The sequence below is a fragment of the Haemaphysalis longicornis genome, unplaced genomic scaffold, assembly GCF_048455015.1.
Source record: "Haemaphysalis longicornis isolate Haplotype H1 unplaced genomic scaffold, Haemaphysalis longicornis Haplotype H1 scaffold_6, whole genome shotgun sequence".
In the NCBI taxonomy this organism is placed as follows: domain Eukaryota; kingdom Metazoa; phylum Arthropoda; class Arachnida; order Ixodida; family Ixodidae; genus Haemaphysalis; species Haemaphysalis longicornis.
The window spans coordinates 174,222,479-174,244,680 of NW_027526407.1; the positions used below are offsets into that span (position 1 = coordinate 174,222,479).

The 22,202-nt window shown below is 42.3% G+C and overlaps 1 long non-coding RNA gene across 1 annotated transcript; it reads right to left on the minus strand.

Moving 5' to 3' along the window:
* Window positions 1-1,796: 1,796 nt before the first annotated feature.
* Window positions 1,797-17,636, minus strand: LOC144142070 (uncharacterized). Its single transcript, XR_013316811.1, has 3 exons — window positions 17,487-17,636; window positions 13,791-13,855; window positions 1,797-1,886 (listed from the first exon to the last, which is right to left on the minus strand). It is a non-coding gene; the product is annotated as an uncharacterized LOC144142070 (long non-coding RNA).
* Between the last annotated feature and the right edge of the window lie 4,566 nt (window positions 17,637-22,202).

Genomic DNA, 22,202 nt, shown 5'->3' on the forward strand with positions numbered 1-22,202 from the left:
ACACTACTAGGCAACAAAACTTGAAGCAAAGATGTTATTTAGTTTGTAAATACGAATCGAACCTTAGAGATGGACTTTTGCAATTATGTACTGCTAACCATTTCTTTTATTTTGATTTGTTTACGAGCTCAAAAAATTTAAATTTGGGAGATTTATGCTGTTAAATTATGGTCGACTATATTTTATTCACACCAACGAGATCTCCAGGCGACCGATGATGTAGTGGTTTCTGCAAATTTACATCCAGTTTAACCCTAATCCAGAAGTACTTCGGGGTTTTGTAAACCTTTGGTGTGGATCTAAACTTTCTCCTTGAACTTCCAGGTGGAGGTTTTTATTTATTGCTTTGAAAATCCGAGGTTTTGAGCAAGCCTTCCTCGAAAAAAAAACGGCCACAAAACTTTACCAAGTCTTTCTAATTAAACCACAGTAAAAGACACAATAAGAAAGCACAGTTACCAAGTTCAACTAAGTCGGCAGACAGAAACCACTTACAAGTAAATAAAAGAATTTTGGACTTATTAGTGAGCAACCATACGGGTATTAGTTTGTAACGAAGTTTATTCATCAGAATTTCTCGCGCACACTGCCTTGCATTGAAACGGCCTTGAATGAAGAATCGCCTTTTTTTTGCAGAAACAACCTGTAACTGGTGTACTGTTTGTTGGTTGTTTGTTGGTGTACTGTTTGTTGTTAGCTGTGTGACCTCCAAATTTTCTAGAGAAACCAGCTTCACTGCCCTAAAGGAGTCATTCCACCCGCCATCTTTCGCAACACGCCGCATCATCTCACGCCTATGCCTCCTGCACAGTTTTTTTGCCCACAGTCAAGGCAAACAAGTTAAAGCCAGCGAACAGAACTTCTTCCCGAATTAATCATTCAAAGGTAATTGCAGGAATAAACGGCCGTATATCCGCCATCAAAGACTCATATTTCCCCCATGCAATTAAACTGTGAAATCGCCTCCCCAGAAACATCGCTGGTATACCTGACCGAACATTATTTCGCGAATATGTTGGAACCCAATTTGATTCCCTTAAATAACCAAACACTGTAAAGTTACAGGGCCTGCGCAATGTATGTATTTATTTTCCACATTTTATTCACGTTTTTAGTGTAATCTCCAGGGACATTTCTTTATATTGTTTTGTTGTTATTACGCTTGTTTACTGCTGCATATTGTGTATTGCTTGCCAAGTAAAATTGTAAGCTGTCACTGAGTATTTGCCCCCCCCCCCCCATTTTCGTAATGCCCTCAGGCCATTAAGCAGGCAAACAACAAAAATGAACCCTTGTATGAGCGCATAAAAAATTTGGCAATTGTAAAATGGAGGGTCTATTTGACTAAGGATTTACTGAGGAGTATTCTGAATTTAATTCTTCAGATAAAAAACTCGCAAAACAATCAAAATATTGGGATTTGGGTTACAGAAAATGCGGAGAAGTCGTAATGAACTAAATGCATAGTTCCTCTGGCTTTTAAAAAAATGAAAATAAATTTGCCACTGGTGTTTTGTTTAAACCAACATTGACCTACCTACAAAAGTGTGGTTCTGGAGAGTACGAATATGATCATTTGTTGTGAAGAACTACATCTGTTTCATTTTAAATACCGTTGCTACAAAGAAACATATCTACGTTATTGTACCAGTGGTTGTAATGCTGTATTTAAAGTTTTTTTTGAGACACCCTCAAATCTAGTAGGGCGGTAGGCAGAAATGTTATTGGAGAAGAACCTAGTTGCTGTTGGCTTCGAGTAATAAGTGAAACGAAGAATTGCGCTGCTTTGTACTTGCCTTTCAGAGACCAGACAGCAAACACACCGCACGTTTTTGGTCTGTTTGTATATATCAACTTCTCAATGCTGAGATCTTCTGGTAGACCAGCTGAAAGTGTAAATGTGTATACCAGACTCTATGAGAATGGAAGCTAAGCGTGAAAACTATTGCTAGTACCCGTCAATTGAGCATAATTCAAACTTCTCCCAAACCTATCAAACGTTACCTTCGTTATAATAAAACCACTAAGAAAAAAGATACCGTCCTTGTTTCATAGCACATGGATGTGCGCTGCAACATCGTGCCTGACTTCACAGCTTCGTTTGGTTTAACTGATCTATTTATGTAAGAGTTAACAGGGTACGCACGCTTTTTAAAATATTTAGCCATTTGCCTGAGTTGTAGTTCAAGCTCATAAATATTTTACCCAGACATATACTGGCGTGGTTTACTGCTGTTTGAATACAATGTTTTACGGAGGCGTAAATTGGATTTTGTTTTTACTCTAAATAGTCCTGAATGGCAATTTAGGCTAACTAAATGAACACGCGTAATGGTTAGGCTACGTGATCTACGTCATCCCAGCCAGGTGTTACTTTTCTATGGGAAGCGAGAAGCTCAACTATCGTCGCAATGTTTCTTGGCGGTTTCGTACCCCTTCTTGTGTGTTTGCGGGATTTCCCTGGTGGACGCATGTACGTGATCGACTCTCTCATCTGCGTTAAAAGCAGAAATTCTACTATTCGATTGATTTTATTATACTGCCTGCAAAGTGAATTGCGGTCGAATCAGTTTTAATAGTTCATGCCGCACATTTGCTTAATTAGAGCTTCTTATTACGTGCCTAACGCTATCGCGTTCCTCTATATTTATCTTTATTACTCGATAACCACGCTTCTCGCTCAAAGAAAGTTGGCTTCAGCGACACGACGATCACACGAATGCGAAGGTGAATGCAGGGTTGGCAGACCGGCTTGTAACACAACGCCGACGCCGACACGAACACGCCGCCGATGGAATGTCGACGTGGTGTGACTGGCTCGCTGAGTGAGCCAGTCACCTATTGGCTGAACAGTCGTCAGGAATCAAGCGAGAAGCGAAAACTTCGCCCCCACAACATTTCTGCCTTAATGACTGGGGATCTGTTCTATTAATTCCGAGAGAGCAAGGACTACAGTAAGGTCCACGATGCCCATACATGTCAACACTAGCGCTAATGCGATCCGTGTTTTGGCCCATGACGGTTTGGTCCTTCGCTGTGGCGACAATTCGTTTACCGCTGTTGCAAAGTGAAATTTTGTGCGCGCCTCACAACACCAACAGAAACTGTAAGGTCAGTCAAAAACCCCACAGGGGTTACAGAAGGTATATTATGTAATGTGAATTCAGTGTTACCAACATTACCAACAGTTACCGACAGTAGTGCTACCAAAATAAAGTACAGCAGCCGCTATTCAAGCAGGGTGAAATCGCAGTCGCAGCAGGGCACACATTGGCGATCGCGTAATGCCTAAAACCGTCCTGTTCCTGGCCATCAGTTATGGTGGGGTTTCTTGAACCTAATGCACACCTGTTATTCGAAAAATGTTCAATTAACCAGCCCCAAATTTATGAAATCAATTGAGAAAACATAGATATGACATAAAGGGTAGGAGTCATTGAAATGTAAAGGGTATTTCGAAACACTCTCCTGTTTTTGCTGTCGCAGTGAACCGAAGCTTCACGTTCACTTGATCAAAGTTGTGGGATCAATATATCTCCAGGGAATTCCTTTTTCTTTTTTGTGTGCTCGGTCGTTTAGGTGCATTTGTTCTGCTAAATATATAGGAAAATAAAAGCAAACCTTCTCGGCTGAACTTTCCAACTGCCATATAAAAAGTTTAAGCATGCTTTATGTCATTGGAAATATTTGTGCAGTTTTAAGCTCGTGCTGTGTATACATAAAACGGCAGTTGTAATTTCAGAGGCAGTAATCTTGATGTGTGTATTTTTCACCAGTGGTATGTCTTTATATACAGTTATCGTAGGTTTCGTCCATCCACTACACAAGATCAAGGTAGGCTTGGAGGCAGGAGGGGTGAATACAGGGCCGCGGCCTGCAACCAAACCACCCATATATTCCAGTTGGCTGCATTGACAAGTAATAAAATGAGGGAACATTATTTATTGAGAAAAAAGGGGCGCCAGGTTATCACGAGAAAACGCTAAGGTGTAATAACGGTTTCTGCTATCGCACTGACAACAAAGGCGCAGGAACGCACGGCCAAAAAACTCTGACTACTCTTCCGAGACCACTTGTAATATTGGTTAGGGTGTACATGCCTAGCAGTTGCTAAACGCATGGTCGTGTAGAATTTTGTCTGAAGGTTAGGGGGAGTTGGAGTGCACGCATCACCTAACGAAATTCCCTCTGGTGTACCGTGCAACCCTTCGGCTGCTTTGTTGTTATGGTTTTAAATGTTTTCAACCAGTGATAATAACGAAATAAAATACGAGTGCTGCCCTCGAACACGCGTGCGTAGCTACACCACGTGGGCGACACGGCATCCATTTCACCTCCTTACGGGGCCACTTGGTTCACCTGGAGTGCATGCCGACAGAGCTCGACATTGGCATGAACGAGCGGCCAATGAAGCGATAATATTATCACGGGACACCATCGTCTTTTGTCAGTGTCATTTGGTGAAATGTGCGAGCTTCATCCCCATGCTGACCTCAGCATCGCATCGTATCGGCGTGGACGCATCCTTCAAGGATAACGAACCCACTCCGGTCAGACCCCAGCCCAGCCGAAACCCAAACCTGAAAATGTTTGCATTCGGGTCTCAGCCAACGCCAAGTCCGAGAATGAGGACCAGCCGAGATGAGCCATGCCGAGACACCCCAAAAATGTGTCGCCCCCCGTCCGTCTGACGTGGCTCTAGGTCATTCGATGCTTCGTCCCTACTGAAGACATCGTTCTTCGGCAGCCAGGCATCAGGAACCACGTCATCATCATTTGGGGTAGAAAGCTATTCCTCACACAATATATATTCTTCACATTGCCCACAAGCATCACAGGTGCCCCCTAGCCCGGTCTTCGGCCGAGACAGTGGCCCTCCATTGGGATATACATCACAAGACACACTGGTGGGTAATGTACTATGCTGTTATGGATCAAGACACAAGGGGACGACGACGACAAGGAAGAGGTGGGTGTGTCCTGGTGCACGTTATTTTATGGCCGCCATATGCATTCCGATGTTGGTTCCGAATGCATGTTCATCCTCAATCTAAGTTTGAAACGATTGTTTAGTCATTCGCTCACGTATTCTAGACTTCCACATATACCAGAAACATCGTCGCCACAATGCGGTGTCAGGATCGTTTTCTTTCCGCGTCATCTATCGGGGTGGTGTGCAAACGTCAAATCCCTGTTCCATTCCTTCCGTCCACATTTCCAACCGCTAGTTGGATGCAGGATTAAAAGCAGAATGACAAAAACACAACAAACAGAAAGTAGATAGTCAGAAGGCCCCATCTGAAAGCAATGCTGGGCCCCACAATACCAAGTAGCAGGCGTGCCCAAACGAATGTTCTTCCGGACGTCACAGATAAACGAGGCATCAGGTCTAGTCTCGCTCAGTCGAAGCGGGGACATGGACAAAACGTGGGGAATCGCCGTGCGGGTGATATATTAATGTTTCTATTTGCAATATCTCCCCCAATACTAGTGGCTTTACAAATTTTTACATAAAAATGGGAGCAATAATGTGTCAGCAAATTTTCTTTCAGGGTTCTTTTAGTAGCGGTTACGCATCTGTGTTTTATTTTTAAAGATGAGCCATGCATTTATGACTCATCATCAAGTATTGTTTTGCTACTAGACAAGGACATTTTTATCATTTTTGAAGGCTAGGTTTATTCATTATATATTGTCGATATTTCGACCAAACACTACTTTATGCCCCGTGGCAAGCTACTGTTTACAAACTGAGCTACAGGTACAATATATACAATTCTAAACTACCTCGCCTGCAGCTCCTTCATCTGTAAAAAGGATAGGAAGTATGCTTCGAGCATTGTTGAACTCACATTTGAGCTAACGAGAAAATTTGATTTTTTGGAAATGTAAAAAGAGACTTGCAGTTTCAAAACCAAATAGCCTATAAAGTGGCTACTTGGGATTATTGGTTGAACATATCTAGAAGGCGACAGGTCAGCTGGAACACGGACAAAAGGGAACAGATATAGACTCAGGGGATTGCTGGATGTGTGTCTATATCTTTTTTTTTCTGTCCATGTTCCAGCTGTGCTGTTGCCCCCCAAAACATACTGCATAAGCTGACCTAAAACTTCCCAAAGGAAGGCTAGTAGTTTTCTAAAAAGGCCATCCCTGCAGAATCAGCGGCCTTACTCGATCGGGAACGATCTGATAAGCATTTCTTGTGGCAGTTCTACGAGTTTCTGCGTGTATAACACGCCTTATATACCGTTTATGAAGACAAAGCCAGAAAGTTTCTTCAATTTTTACAGTGTTAACCAGAATGTTGATTTAAGTGGGAACCATGAGCGTACAGAGACTGCACCAAGACTCGTCAGATTTTGTGCACTGCTTCACGGCGTCAAATCATGGCGAACACGTTATAGAATGGGGGTATTACTAAGGCCATAATCCTGGTAGCCGAAATTTCGTAACTCGACAAACCCCATAAAAGCCAGTCATGTCACCCAAAATTTCAGTCATTCGCTTCTGTATTTAAAACCCGTTTCTAACGTGGCTGATTTCTTAGTTTTCTGCGCATTGTGCATTGCCTAAAGTTTACCCTGACATCTCTGGGGTTTGTTTCCAAAGAAAAAAACAAATTTCAACCATGGAGTTGTTTCTGCGCACGTCTTAAGACAGTTTGTATCACTGGCGAAATATCTATTTCCTACTGTACTCCAATAAAATACAAAGAGTGCAACTCTTTGATGCAAAACGTCTGAACGAGTCAGTATTTCTCCGATATGTTTCCTTCGCATTATTTTTAAGTTTGCTATTTAGCAGAACAAAAACTACATCTGCATTTGGACACCAAGGTGAATGGTAGCGGCTCGTTAAGCAGGAGGCGAGATGCCCTAGGTGTAGTCTTCCAAGGAAAGGCTCGGCACCAAGTCTGCTGCGGGTGCGTGCTAAGAGGAGTGGGGCAGATGAGGCCCGTAGACTAGAATCGGGCACGGAACTAAGTCGAACAGTCCTCGTAACAGAAATTGTGAGGGTCACCCCCTGGCGAATTTATCAGAGCAAGATGTCATCTAAGCGGGACAACCCTCGAATAGGAACTCTGCTGTGCGGGGATGTCAGTGCGCGCGCGGGGAGCCGAAGACGTACTTTTTACTCGCGAACACGGAAGGGTTAACTGCACACTCTGCCCAAAAATATTCCAATCCCACTTAGTAAGACGTTAGAGTTTGAAAAGCTAGCGGAGAGCAGCCAATGAGTCAGTGTAGACATCAAACTGCGTGGGAGCCTGGGTGAGAACTATTGTTCTGTGCAGCACAGGAACCTGCATGGCGAGATGTTCTTCTAGGGTCGATGGACACATTTTTCATGATTTAGGTGCACGCAATTGTGTAGGGAGCCATGCTCTTGCATAGTGATTGGTTGTGGGGAGAGCATCTGACGCATTGGCGTCGACAACCATCACCGTAGAGAGAGCGGCAGCACTTTGGTCGTGTACACCGCTAGAACAGCGGCATTTAGGTTGAGAGAAGGATTTTGGTGGCGTTCTAGATAACTGTAGGGTTGTGAATTGGTCATGTACACTGCTAGAACAGCGGCATTGAGGTTGAGAGAACGATGGGGGGTGTGCCTGGCACCGCTGGTGAAATATTTAATGAAATGTGTGCAAGCATGCTTCCTTTTGGAGAAATAGGTTAAGGGGGAAGGGAACTGGTAGGGGAAGCTTTTACACCATAGCCGAATTGTTGATTGCTTTTACTTGCACCTAGTCAGATTTTGTTAGAAACTTTAACCTAACCTTATGCACTATGCAGTGAAGGGCTCGGACAATCACGCAGGTCACCTGGAATGCCGTAGCGTCAGCTTGCAAAAATTTCGACGGAATACGTGTACCGATTGTATGCTTTGTTCCTTGCAGCGTGAATACAAGGTGCAATCGGAGGCTGGTATATAGAATAGAAAATCTCGTAGAATTGACACTTCGTACAGGCGTGCGTCAACATGAGAAAGGCTGTAGGAAAAGTGCTTAGTTCTGGTGGCCCTGTGTGTTATCCACGGTAACTATTGCTGTATTGCCATAAAACAAGGTAAGGGCAAGGTATTTTTAAAATAAATTGTTGTCATAAAGCACCTGCTGTCATCAAACGACTGTCTCCCACATCCAGCCAGATGTTTTCCAATTTGCAGCGAGAGGCTTACTGCGGCCGACGCTCACCAGATTTCGAATGCCTGGCCTACACGCCTAAACAGATGGATCACATAACTGTACTTTAGCTGCTGGTAGGTTTGTAATCATGTATGGGTCTGATTCCACTACAGCGGTGCGCAGTTACCGGCTCGTTACCGAAACCTGCTTGTGTGACGTAGGAGCATTTGCCCTGAACAAACTTCTTGTTTTTTTTACTTATATTCTACCGTCTTCTCCAGTTCACTTCTAAACCAACAGCCTCTCTGTCCTAACCCCAACTGATAACCGGTCTCATAAACATACTTTACTTTACCTAGTAAAAGACACCATTCTTTCACTCAAAAACACTGTTCCTGTTCATCTCTACCAGGTACCGTGACACTCAGGGGTTTGGGGTAACGAGCTGGCAGTCATGGTAGCGGCAAGTGCGACTGTGAGAGGAAACGTTGCCCACAGTAAACTGTCCAAACGTATAGACGGTATTCGTTGAAAAGTTTAGCGGTCAATTTCTTCGCTTGGCAACACTGGAAACGGCCACAGACATGGCCGATGCGCCACGGACACGGCGCAGCCTGGGCCACTGCGGCCGCAGGCCGAATAAAAAAAAGACACCGGTGTGCGTCATCTGCTTCGTCCCTATCCGATTCTAAACTGTGGCGCCAACAGAGATGTTATTAATCGCACTCACAGTGAACTCGACGCAATTCTTTGTGTTCGGCAAAGAGTTTGTAACGTGAAACACTGTCATGTGTTTCACAGTCGTGCTTAGCTGGACAAGTGCCGCCATCCCACGGACCCCGGCGTAACGAGTGACGGCGCACGGTGGCCTCTGCGATCGGCTTCCCGCGGCGCGGAGGCCACGGGCGCTCTCACACGGTTGCACGGAGGAGAAGAGGGGTGCCTGATCTGCGGGCCGTGCGCACAACGTCGCCTAGCAACAGACGCTTGGCCACTGATATGGCGGCGCACACTTGGTTGCCTGCATACATTCCACGCAATTGAATTCCGAGGATAACCACAACAAAAATAACAGAAGAGGCAAGCTGCAATGGCCGCGATAGTGGACGACGGAAAAAAACGACACATATTGTACAGTTGGATACCTCACATATTGGATATTTCTTCCTTATCCATCGACTAAATATATAACTCATTTGACCACTGGACATGGACGGCTCCGACGTTATTTTTATCGGTTACAACTGACGGCAACTTGTCGATGCTCCTGTCGAACTCACCCACCTTCCGTTTCAAACTACTTTCAAGATTTTGCAAAAACAATTGTTTACATTGGACAAATCCCCAGCGTCATAAGCAAGCTCTCTAACTAACTTTTTTACGGACAGTGTTGGAATACAGTGGGGCAAAATTTTATTCTGCCAGTGCGGCAGAATAAAATTCTAACCGAACTGGTTAAGTTTATCTCGAAGGCACTGCCTGAACCCCTATGTACATTTTCAGTCAGATGTGCCTCATTTTTTGCTTCAAGTAAGCGTGCCAAATGCTGCTTTTTAGAATTAGCGGTTGCTGTTATACACAATGCGCCTAGCTGCAATACCACATATGTGGTGTTTTGTAGTATCGAGTTTGTAACGTGCGGGGTTGCAGAATTGTGTGGGTTATCGCAATTGTGGTAGCTACGATAACCTAATTTTTTCTGCGGAACTGGAGTTCTGTCGTGCAAGGTCAACTTTGCACTGACTGTTTTCATTCTTTTTCTTCTGAAATGTGACATGCAGTGGCATGCTGTTTCTCTCCGCTTTTCATACGCTGCGGTATCTGTTTCGCAACACTATTTACGTGTGCCATTTTGTTGAATGGTGTCGAATATATAGTCTTTGTATGCCACTTTTCAGCACTCGGCGGGGAGACATGTCCCGTGTGCTGGGGATGTTTTCTTTCTGCAGTGTGCGCGGCTGCTTTATTGTGACTGTTTTATTCATACTTATGCGGTTTTAGTTTTGGAACTCGTGCTTCTCATGTTCGCCATTAACCTGCTGCCCGAGATGTAGGCAGGTTTGGAGGGATTGGTTTTGTGCTTGATGTCACCGTTATTTCTCACCTACAAATTGTTTTTTTATGAAAAAAAATTTTTGCGCAATATCCCCTTTCAATTTATTCTTTTTAAATGGTAACCTGCCATGGCTTGGCAGGAGCGGATTTCTTTGCCGTCTTTCTTGATTTTTTAGGAGGAATAAGAAATAAATAAAGGAATAAAATATACAAAGTCTGCCCCTTCAAGTACACGGTCCGGTGAACGTGCCAGATGGTGATGGCGTCCGCATATATGATGATGTAGATGTGAGGACTAGTGCCGAGTCACCAGCCAGGATGAACCGAGGCCATGAAACAAAAAGGGGCCATGGCAAACACTGAGGCACATGACGGCTGGGCTGGAAAGAACCGGTGGAAGATTCATTTCAAGGGGTGTATTAGGTAACATCTTCTATCTAGAAGGTGATGAACACACATAGCAGGTGGGCAGCCTATATAGACGAAGTACCTCGTGGATGGCGATGCGGATGGCGTAAGCTTTGTGGAGTTGCCTGCTTAGTACAAAACGAACACATTGGGACCAGCAGACCAAGAACATCATATCGGACTACTCATCCTCGACTATTCGCCTCCATTTCCATTCTTTTCGCTATAAGCATTAGTTGAATAGAGTACCAACTTTTCCAAGCCCTGACGTTAATCAAGGATGTGCACTCGACTACCCAGCGTACCAAGGTGAGGACGAAATTTTTTGCAATGGGCGCCAAAGATGCTACTCGTGAAGCAGTAATCGAAGGCGTTTGGTGAACATTCTCTCCGACTACTTCCAAATGGTGGTCGGGATTGCGATGGGCCGAAATTTTCGGATGAGGGTAGTCGGTATACGGGGTTTCGGAGTAGTAATGACATCCGCTGGAAGCCAGGCCAGAAGGTTTGTACAGGGTAGCGGTACCTGAATGTACACCTCTAGTAGTTTCAGTAAAGAGGATTTGCCGAGGATTTCCAAGGATTCAGAGGTGACTCGGACAAGGCAGATGCCCTGTGGGGTGTATGTCTATAAATCGCCGCCTTTTTTTCATCATGGTAAATGACTACAATATTAATACATTCTAGCTTCCCATACTGGCACACGGGCATCTGTTAGGTGCCCGTGTCAAGGTGCATTACGGCTTGGGCTTGTCGAAATACGGGTATTCACTGTTATCCAGACTATAGTGATTTATAAAAACTCTGGTTAGAGATCAAGGCAGCGGTGTGTCGTAGTTGAGAAGACATTTCATTAAAAAGAAAAACGCACCACATAGCATGGTTAGAGACTTCCTGATTTCATGGAGAATATCCGCGGCAGTGAGTTGGTTGAGGCGGAGCTGGGAAGTTCTAGAGCTGGGATTGCAGAAACTCGCCATATCTGCCTGAGAGCGCTGCGCCCGTTAGTGGAAGGAAATCGAAAAAATGGTAATGGCTGCTCTTGTGAACAGAAGCCACAGTTGTTGAACTTCAGCAGCCTATAGTAGGGATAATGAAGGGTCTTTTTTGAATGTTGGTATTCCCACTTGACGATATGGCATTTAGGACATAGGCGACGATAGGGTGAAAGTGAAATATTCAGGTGATGGGTTGATCATCGCTGCACCAAGAGTCGGGCTACCGCCAACAAAATACTGCTAATGAACTAATCACCCCGCTACATCGTTATAATTAGGAAGCATACAAATGGTATCGGAGTGGGGATCGACTGAGCTACAATACTTTGTTGAGTGTAGGGAAAATGATCCATTGGTCTTGAGGAGGTTATAACCTCACAGACTCATCGTGTCATAACTTCTGGCTCGGTGCGGGTATGAATAAAGTGGTATGTTGGGTCAGATACCGGAAATGCACCTCAAGCGAACACTGGGCGCATTACCACTTTTTGGAACCACGTACATGACACAATGATATCTGGACATTGACGCAGCTCAACTTTGAAGGGAATCGTTTCTTGCCAAAGTGAGCATCTGCTTTTATGGGTAATGGATGTCTAGGATGAAGCGTGAGGAAATACACCGCTATGGCTTTGAAACAAACTGGAAAGCAATATTTTACCCAAATTTGCCATAGCGTTCTTGATTAAAACCCGGAAAGGTGATTTATAAGACATTCTTGTTTAAAACTCAGACTTTTGCGGAATTTTGTGGTCGGTGTACATCGAAGCAACAACCACAATTGAGAAATTATTTTTGTGGCAAAAGGTTTTTAATAAACGACGAAGAATTAGCCATACTAAACTCAAGTAATCTGGGAAGTGAAAAGGCGGCTTAGATTAAATGAATGCAACAGGGCGATAAGCCTAAAGTAACCCGATCAGGGTACTTCTTTCTGCTGAGGTGTCTCAAGCAGGCTCCTTGCGACGCTACCAATGCGCCTTATATTGCTGACTCATTTAAATTACTGCTGACGAGCGCTCTCTCGTCAGCAGTTGCCACAAGTGCAACAACATTAACTTAACGCAAACTACTTAACGTCGTGCGCCCCTGGAAATGCTCGGCATTTGATCGTGCCCCTCGCGAGGGGGATGTTTCACTGCGTCTTCTCTCGGTCGCGGGACCCGTGGCGCCATCTGGCGGAGGCGCGGCACAACTCGTAGCACTTTGAAAAGATGCGGCGCCAGATTTTTAACATGGTTGTAGCTAGCAAATGCCAAATCATGCTATAAAGATTAAAATCCACATTCGAAGTTTTGTTGAATAATACGGCTACTCCTGTCTTTGTGCTGCATAAAAGCCCAATAGCTCTCTATCGGAATTTTTAGGGCGAAACCACACCATTTGCATCAATCTAAAGTTCGATTAGGTGGAGACGGCTATATGGTGAAGAAAATTACTGCAAGAGTTGTGATTAAACAGGAAGGACCACGTGTTAAGGCAAACAATACCCTACATTTAAAAATTCCTTCACCTTATTCGGTCGTACTGCAAAAAATATATCCTTACTACCTTTTTAACGCAGCCGCAAAAAACATTACAGGTATCTCTATATTGACAGTAGGAATATTAACGACTGCAATAAATCGGCTTTTTTTACTTGCAGACAGGCCCTAAACCTCAGAAATAGTGCGTTGCTTATCGGAAATAATAAATCTGTGTAACCAAATTTCTTGTAGTTTGCAGTTAACACAAGATTGACAGAACTGTCGTTATCCGTATATCTACGGTATGCGGAGACCTATTACGTGCGTATGCACTATTCTCTCAAACGATACCTCCAATGGCTTCATTTGAACTCTATTCTTTGACAAGAATAAAAAAACAGTGTGTTTTCAAAGAAACATTACAACTTCTGAAGTATTTATTTACTAAGGGGTGGTCCTCATCGTGGACCAAAGTATTCTGGCTTCATATATTACAGGGCAAAGTATGCAAATTCATCGTTCGCACTATGCCCAAGAAATATGCCCAAATGTTTTTCCAGTGTTTTCTGTTTGATAAATTCATTAGCTTAAAATATGCCTACAATATATTCTTGGATACAGTTTATCAATATAAAAACTCATCAAATATTTAAAACTGCCTAACGTTTGCAGTGATTTTATATAGATTTACGTCGGCAACGCTAAAACCCCGGTTTTATATGGTAAATAACTTACAGGTTTTTCTTACAATCATAGTCGTTGAATCCGAGTATCGGCCAAACATTTGACGCACGTAGAAGCTGCAGAGTAAGAGTACTTTTTTTAAATTGTTGGGCGAAAAACTAATAACGCGCAAGAAACATTGCACAGCCGAGCTTTTTTAATCACGGTACAGGCAAGAGAAAACCTGTTACTACCGTCATGCGCATGCTTCCGCATGAGTGGAAGACAGGATAACTTGCATTAATAAAGTTTTCTGGCAAAGTTTAAAATAATTCTGGTGCACCCACAGAGGCGCTTTCTGCACCATGCGTAAGTAATAAATATACCTAAGGGCTGTATAAGGTGCCTACCTCTTTTCTTTAGGCACCATAAATAAATAATTTTTTGGAAAGGCCTAGCGAATGAAGGTACAGTTTAGCGTGTCACCATGCCACAGAACAATCATCAAACAAACAACAATTAACCTCACGTACCACGCTGTAGGGTCTATTTAAACCACGAAGAAGGTCATTTTTCTGCTTGTTTGCAGAGAACGCAATACATTTCTTTCAGAAAGCTCTAATACAAAAACCCCCAAGGAGGAGATTATTAGGACTGGGCGCTAGCAAATATTCCAGCTGAAGGGTGTACTCAAACTTCGATCATATAAAAGTTCAAAAGAATTTTAGGTTCAGGAAAGTCATTGTTATAATAAACGTTGATTTGTTTGGATTTGATTGGAATTATGTAAATGCATGCGACATGTAAAAACGTGCATGATTGGTATTTGAATACCAGAAACAGCTTATTTATCTTATCTACCTTTCCTATCCTATCATGGTTGAAAAGCCAAATAGACACCTTCATAAATCGCTTACATTTTCCCCAGCCTATTTTGCTTCCATAGCACTTGGTTGTGTGTATTGTAACTTCGTGATTCAGCTTATACTGGATAAGAGAATTCTCCGAAATCAAGTTAGCAACACCAACCAAACCCGTTTCTACCACACAAAATGCACTAGCATGATGTCTGAAAAATATTTATTTTATTCTTAAAAATTAAGTTTTTTTTAAAACACGAGCAGCCTTCCACACTTTGCACACAATTCTGTGTTCTCAAAAAAACGTTTTATTGAGAAAAACACAATAAATGTGCTATTCGGTCATTTTGTTTGACGTATAAAAAGACGTTTTGACGGTTCTATTGCATAGGGCTTTATGCTTTTACATTTCTTGGCCACTGATTTTTACATAAAAATTAATTGTTCCACTCCTTTCTTCCAAATGCAGCTCCAGATTTCTTCCATCGAGCCGATTTTTTTAACACAGTAGGTATCGGATTACGACTAAACCTATTCTCTGCGAAAACGCGTTATGGCTAGCCAACTGATTAAACTCTATCGCATATTAAGTGATCTACAGGTGCTACGTTAAAACGTTAAAACAGTTCTGGCAAGAGTGCTTATTTATAAATAAAAAAGGGCACCTCTCATGCTACAAATACGTGGTTTTTAAAACTGAACAACCTTCTGGAAGCATTAAACGTTGAACCAATTATTTTAGATCACAACTATCTTTTTGGTATTATTCCTGCTGAAAAGAACTGTTGACGGCCGATCAGGCGAGTTGTGGACACTTTCGGTCAAAATGTCTATAACCAATTAAAGGTTTTCAAGGAATTAAAACATTTCTAAGCTGGGAAGCTGTTGTTATGCGTGGCCGATGTTTTTGAGAAAAGTTCTTTCAATAAATTAGTATGTCACTCTACTGAGCATACTCCACACAAGCATAGACGCTGAATAGCCAACGCGGACTAGGCCTGCGCGCCGGATAGCATTGTTGCTTAACATGAACTCTCAATGCGCAATGGTTTGTTCTTAAGTCTACTACATAATGTAAAGATAGCATACCTAACATTACAATCGTACAACTGACAAGCCCTATTGTTTTTTTTACGATTGTGTACTGGGTAATATGGACTAGAGTACAACGTGTGTATTATTGTGGGCCGTATAATAAGGTTCTGGTTTAGGTTAGGGCTCTTCAACAACAAAATTATAGGTATTTTCTAGGTATACGAGGTTGTTTGTTGTGGTCTGAGTGGAAGATATATCATAATTTTGTTGGTAGTTACTTTTGGTAATTGTGTTTTGGTAGTTGTGTTTTCAAGCCAATTAAATTGTTAGACGCGATTTTACAGTGAACACGTAAAAAAACACATAGTAGCAAATGGTCTACATAGTATATTTGCTACTTTAACAAAATTATTTTTTTTATTTAGAACATAAAGCAGCAAAAATAAGGTTTTGTAGGGTAATCGTTCGAGCCATTATTACTTGTGGCATGCAACACGTCTTTTCCCGAAACTAGCAAGCCTATTTCGGGGAGCGCAATCCTGTCCTTCTGCGCAGGCTCTATTCTAAGGCGCTCGCACTTTGTAAACGCTTCTTCACATATTGTACAGCAAGTAAATGAAAGATTGGTCTTAATATTACACGCTGTAATTTCTTGAGGGAATTCATAAACATGCCAATCTTTTTTAAGTTTACCAGTGTCTTTACTCAGGATAGTTCATTTCTATATTTGGCTACCCAGAGCCGAAAAACACAAAGGCAAGGACTCAACGGCCATCGTGTTCAGCTGTGCTTGTCTTCTTTCGGGTTTGTTTCGCGTTTCTTTGGTGTTTCGCATAGACTGCTTCATTAGCTCTTGAGTTACTTGAGAGATGTTGCTCGGTAACAGGCAATCAAATCCGATATTGTTTCGGCAAGTTTGATTTTGTGATAAAAAGGACAAAAGCGCACGCAGTCACTTTAAGCCTTTTCGTAGGATGCACCTAGTATTTGTATTTTACTACTCATCTACAAGACACCGCTTTCTGTGCTCATTTGGCAATTTGGGGCGAATTGCATTATATATCCTCCTAAAGAAACTTCGTGTTGACCGATACTGACAAATGTGTAGGCAATTTTTTACCAAGCACAAATGCCTATCTTCATCACCATCCTCGTTCGGGACATGTGGTCATCACTGACGCATTTTCTTTCAAAAATACAGATTCTCCAAAGAGCAACTCCACACTGGCTTTTCGAATAGCCAGCTCTGCAAAGTATGTATACGTGTTTTTCCTGAAGAAAATTTAGATATAATTTATTTAGAAAATTTAGAAAATAATTTAGAAAATTTATAACCTACGATCTTAATAAAAAGCCAACTTTCTTGATGGATGTGAGGATGTAATTTTTATATCCCCGAAGTGAGTTGCTTACTTCCACAAATTGGCCATATTTACGGCAAATATTTTATTATTCTTTATATTCAATTTAAAAGTGGCCCTTCTAATATTTTCTTTACACTAAAGTTTACGAATGCTAAAAAGTGAAAACGGTCGCAATGAAGACATTATGTTTCATTTAGAAAACTGGAATCCACCAATTCTACCTAAGAGAGACCGTTGTTACCTTAGTGCGATGTGTGAAAGTTATTGACTTAACAACTATGCATCCATATTTTGTGCGTTGCTAACCAAAATGTTAAACCGTCTCAAGGCGCTACAAATGTAGCTCATTTTGCAATTATTGTTTTTATTGTTTAAACCTGTTAAACTATTGGAGCCTTCATTACTTTCCAGTATAGCGTTTGAACGTAAGACTGCAAGAAAAACATAACCAACCATCACAATTATTCGTTTTAAAAGTTTTCATTCAAACAGTGCTTTCCCGTACTTACTCCTGTTCGTATCGCGTCCGGTTGGAATAAGTTCGAACAAAGGCAATGCCTGCCTCTGTAGCGTTGTGCACATTATCACGAATGCACATAACACGACCCAAAATCCTTGACGTGTAATAAAACCAGATCCTCGATTCTGGCGTCATAAACTGAAAAAATGCGGAAAGGTATTCCAATACACATAAACCAGTAAAATATCTATTGCATGATCACTTACGCCACTGGGTCGCTCGGTTGAACAACGGCGACTGTCATGGCGAACACTGCCCTTTTGCGCGTCTTCGTTGTTTTTTTATCAAACATGTCAATTGCTGGAGACGGTTTAGTAAATTTTAATTCTAAAAAAGTGGTGTAAATTGAAATGTTTTGAAGGGATATACACCAACCTTGGCATGTTCCAGACGCGTATTTTCCCTGGTGGTGTTACCACTTGGTATTTTCATACACATTTTTTAACACTTGTTGATCAATCCTTTCTTTGAGAAGGCGCTATAGAAATCCATTATATATTTTTTGTTGTTGTTAATGCCAACTAATTTGTGAATCTGATAGTATGTGCAGTTTTAAAGATGATAAACTGAGCCTTTTTATACGCAAAAGTAGACTGCAATGTTTCATTCCTATCCTATCGATAATAACTAAAGTACACAAGGTCTGCTTCCAAACTCGTACAAATGATTTTTGTGGCTTTGAACGCCAGCTGGCGTCCAGGTTTCGGCCGCAAAAGTGAGTGAGGGATGTAATATTCTCTGCGAGACTTGTCTTATTGCCTAGTGGTAAATGTTGAGCAGGTCACGTCCGGTGGCGGCATGAACTACACCCTCGCCAAAAAGAATGAAGTGTTTTTGGCACATGTCATACAATGAAGTTTTTTGCGAGTAAAACTGGCAAAATCGCGATGGAGGCGCTTGCAATTCTTTGAAAAGCCTGCAGTGACGAGGCGATGAAGCAAATTTAAACCTTTATGTTGCAGAAGAGGTTCCGTGAAGGTTGGAGTCATCAAAGGCAGCGGCCGCTCGGGACGACCATCGGCACCCCAAACGGAAGAGGCAAAATTTGGACAAGGCGTTCAGCTTCGACAACGACCCGTGATAAGGTGGTCGAGTGATCGCAAAGAGTATGAATATCCAAAACAATCGTTCATCGCAAATTAACCGAGGACCTTGAAATAAAGAATGTTTTGGCGACAATGGTGCCAAAAGCCCTGACGACTGCGTTGAGGTATGCGTGGTATGGAAAAAAAAACTATGCGGTACATTGTGTTCGATTGCGAGGGTATATACGCTAATCTACATGAGGGAAATATTCGGTTTCGAGAAGCCCTAGGATTCAAGGGCAGCACAGATGGAGATAACTTCAAAGCTATCGAGATGACGAAAAGAAGACTACAAGGCTGCTAGACGAAAAGCAGAGAGGGGAATATTGCCTAGGACATCTACCACCTGAAAAAAATGTATTTTGTGCGTTAAACGTTTTCGTGCCTCCCGAAGAGATGCGCTAGTATTAAGCGAAGGGTATAAAACATGGGCATATTTGTTTTCTTGGTAAGATGACACGTCATAACCCTGATGCTCAGGAGATGCAAATAGCGATCATCATCAATCATCAACATGAAGTAAGATCGTCTATTGAGGTGCCAAATATTTCATGAACGGGATGAGACAGACCCGTATTTTATGCCAAAGTGGTAACAGGGGACGAAACGTTGATTTCCGCGTGCGATTTTGAATCAAAGTGTCGGAGCAGCGAGTGAAACACCACGGAGTCTTCTCGGTGGAACAAAGCAAGAATGGCCGAATCCCGAATCAAGGCAAACCTTTTAGAGTTCTGTAATAGAAAATGTGTTGTTTTTTGAATGAAAATGTGTTCAGTTTTTGTCACAGGATGGAACAGTCACCGTAGAGGTTTACTGCTAACAGCTAAAACGATTCTGCAACAGATTTGGACGTGTTTTAAAAAAATGTAGACGAGTACATCTTGCACAATGACAACACACCAATCCTCCCCGCGCTCATTGCGCAATGTTGCAGGCCGAAATAGGTGTGGTAACGCTACTCCAGTCGCTGTAGAGCCCCTATCTGGCGCCACTCCAGTTTTGTTTGTTCTTAAAAATCAAGAGGATTCTAAATGAGCCCGGCAAGGGACGCTGAAGACGGTAAAGGTAGCAGCGAAGGCGATACTGAAGGACGCTGCCGTTGACGGCTTCCTAGGCAAATAATTGATTCGGTGGATGGCTTGCAAGGGTCGATCACTAGAGGGGGAGACTACTTTGAAGTGTTGGAAAAGATTGTAAACAAGAATAGAATCAGAGATTAAAAAAAAACTTAAAATGCTGTGACAGACCCTATTTAAAATACCTACATGACAAAAAAGAAAGATGGTAACTGTAGAAAACTGCTTCAAAACTTGCATAATGATATTACATGCAACACCTATGAACCCAGTGTGGAGGCAATCGCTAAGGTAAAGTTTAGTAGCCTTTGACGGTCTCGTATACATGCACTTGTTTTGTTGCTTCTACTACTAAGCCCGACGAATTCTCCAGTGCAAGCCAGCGACCGCAAGCATCAAACGCCAACAGGCTTTAGCTGTTGTTTACAAGCAGCAAATTTATTCTCTTGATTGCTGTGTACCTTTTTCGGTAACGATAACACTAGCATACCACTCCGTCAAGAGTGGCAAAACATTTCTTGCTCGTGGCGTCCTATGCCTAACATTTCAATAGAAACGTTCATTGCGGGTCTGCGTAGTTTTGCTGCTAATGTTATAACCTTCAGCATCAGTCTTTTGATAACTCATAAATACAATGTTAAAGAACTTTTGGCAATTTACGGAACCAAAAGTTACCTTGCAAAAACAATAGAAGTCTCCCCTACATGTTGTCGACGAAATTTGTGAAGTTTGCTTTATTGTATTTCAGTACTTTGCAGTTTAAAATCAATTGCACATTGTTTCATTTGCAGCACAGGCAAGAGGTTACACTGCGAGTTTAATCCTTGTGTAAACCTATGATCGTGGTTTTAATTGTGCCACCGTCGAAGCGTACGGGAAGCTCAAAGTAGAATGGGTACAATTTGCCTTGGAACCTACGGATTCTAAACTTGATGTTTACCCAAACGCTCACAGCACAATTGTTTTTCAATTGTCGAACTCACAAAATGCTCATTGTACGTGAATCTGCGGGCACAGTTCACCCTGCAAAACCTCAAGGCACATGGTACCTCAAGCCGGTGTGCATTAAAAACTTGCTGCATCCAGAATGTCTAGATAAGTGATACGTACTAAAAGCGAAGAATGTGGCGGCAGTTGTGAATAGGGCGACACTCAATAACGTAAGTAGATGCTGTGGCGTGCAAAATATTCTATCCAGCAATGAACTCAATGTCTAGAAATTAAGAATCGCCGAAATTTATGCCATTCTTATTACTGCTTTGAGCGAAATCTAAAGCCGATGAACGGGTTACGTTTTCACTCATTAGCACACACTCGAATGAGGTATTGAAAAATGTTGTAACTGCGAGAATGAATGCTACTTGTAGACCGCAATTCGAGTTTGGCGCTGCCACATAATTTTCATTCCTTATCCGAGACATTGTAATGTGTGCTATTTACATGGAGTTTAGAAATCTATGTCTGGTGGAAACACCTTGTTTATCACCCATGCAGCGCATATTGCAGCCTTCTTATGGTGCTACCTGTTGGATGAAAAAGAATATTTTTTCGAACCAAGAAGGTCGTATTTAATTTAGGAAGCACTACAATTTTTATTCGCTGAAACTGTTATTGGTATGATAAAGTACGTGCGTTTGACTATACAGGGTGTCTCAGCTTTCACACACCAAGATTTAAAAAAAGAGCGATGGCGTTACTCGAAGAAAACTTTGTGCGTAATGTTTTTAGTACTGTGGAGAAGGGGACAGTATTTTTTCGTTAATGATCTTAACTAAATTCTTGTAAATAATAAACCTAACTCGAGAATTTCTGCCCTAATCACTGAAGTGTCAATAAGGCACTTGTAGGTACCCACGAGGGGCATCTAACAGCGGTATTTTCAGCTACGAACTAATTTCGTACTCTTTTATTCTAACTGATAAAGAAAACCCGCGAAATATGAAAAATACCACGTGACGCCGCTTCCGCGCGCATTGTAAAGCAGCGTCCCCAAATAAGCTGATTGAAAGCAACTGCTTTGCGTGTCCCCCACCCGAAGAGACAGTGCATCACCTTGATAATTGCATGCATCGAAGGAGCAGCAACCGCGAGATTCGCGGGGCGCGTGTGCATACAAGGCACCGAGTCGGTCGTGATTTGTTCTTTCTTTATTTTTTCTATTACATTCTGGCTAACTCAGAAGGAGCCTGTTTGAGGGTATTGCTTTTCAATTCGTGTTAGTGCGCGTGGAGGCGCAGTCATGTGGTATTTTTCATATTTCGCGCGTTTTCTTTATCAGTCAGAATAAATGAGCACGCAATTTGTTCATCGCTGAAAATACCGCAGTCAGATGCCCGTCGTGGCTACTTACTAGTGCCTCATTGACGCTTTAGTGATTAGGACAGTGCTTCTCGAATCAGATAAATAATTGCAAACAATTTGTTAAGTCTCATTAGGAAAAAAATTCTGCCATCTTTTTCAACTTACTGCAAACATTATGCACTAGGTTTTCTTCGAGTTACGTGATTACTGTTTTTTTTATTGGTTCATCATAGCTGGGACACC